The 992-nt window shown below is 29.1% G+C and overlaps 1 protein-coding gene across 1 annotated transcript in view; it reads right to left on the reverse strand.

Annotated features, from left to right (window-relative positions):
• Window positions 1–992, reverse strand: part of HELRODRAFT_182865 (hypothetical protein) — a gene marked incomplete at both ends in the record, with an annotated part of 5,614 nt that overhangs the window by 347 nt on the left and 4,275 nt on the right. The gene's annotated exons all lie outside the window — the stretch shown is intronic.

A 992-nucleotide genomic window follows, 5' to 3' on the forward strand; every position in this document is an offset into this window, starting at 1 on the left:
CAGTTTTATCGTCTCTAAAATGTATCAAAAAAGATACAAAACAATTATAATTTTTGTTTTTTTTTTGTTTTGTTTCTTTTGTTTGTTTCATATTAAAAGTTTTTTCATATGAACGACATAGCGAAAAATTTAGTATTGTGGTTGTAACGGTAAAGTGCCTGGCACTGCTACTACAGTTTACCAGATTCGATTACATAGAGATCCCCATCTAAAACACGCGATGTGTTTGATACCCTATTTCAGGCTAATTCACTTGCCCGGTGTGTTTGTTTTGAATGCCTCTGAAAATATTGAGGAGAGATTTGTAATAAATAAAAAACTAAATAAATAAATAAAACTACAACAAAATGGTAAAACTCAAAGTAACCAACCAGACGATTATGAAGATTGTACTGTACATTTTATTATGAATGCAAAAAGACAAATCGAAATATCAATTTCACAAGGGCTAATCACCAATAATCATAATCATTGACGTCACCATCAATAATCATAATCATCAATGATCATAATCACTGACGTCATCATCAATAATCATAATCATCAATAATCATAATCACTGACGTCATCATCAATAATCATAATCATCAATAATCATAATCACTGACGTCATCATCAATAATCATAATCATCAATGATCATAATCACTGACGTCATCATCAATAATCATAACCATCAATAATCATAATCACTGACGTCATCATCAATAATCATAATCATCAATAATCATAATCACTGACGTCATCATCAATAATCATAATCATCAATAATCATAATCACTGACGTCATCATCAATAATCATAATCATCAATAATCATAATCACTGACGTCATCATCAATAATCATAATCATCAATAATCATAATCATCGACGTCATCAAAAATATCGTCATCGTCGCGATAATAATTTAAATAATAATCAATGTCATTAGAATCCTCGCTATCCTCTTCAAAATTATTGATAGATTCGTCAAAATCGAATCAAAAAAGTCT

Source organism: Helobdella robusta (assembly GCF_000326865.2).
Source record: "Helobdella robusta unplaced genomic scaffold HELROscaffold_94, whole genome shotgun sequence".
NCBI classification, from domain to species: Eukaryota; Metazoa; Annelida; class Clitellata; order Rhynchobdellida; family Glossiphoniidae; genus Helobdella; species Helobdella robusta.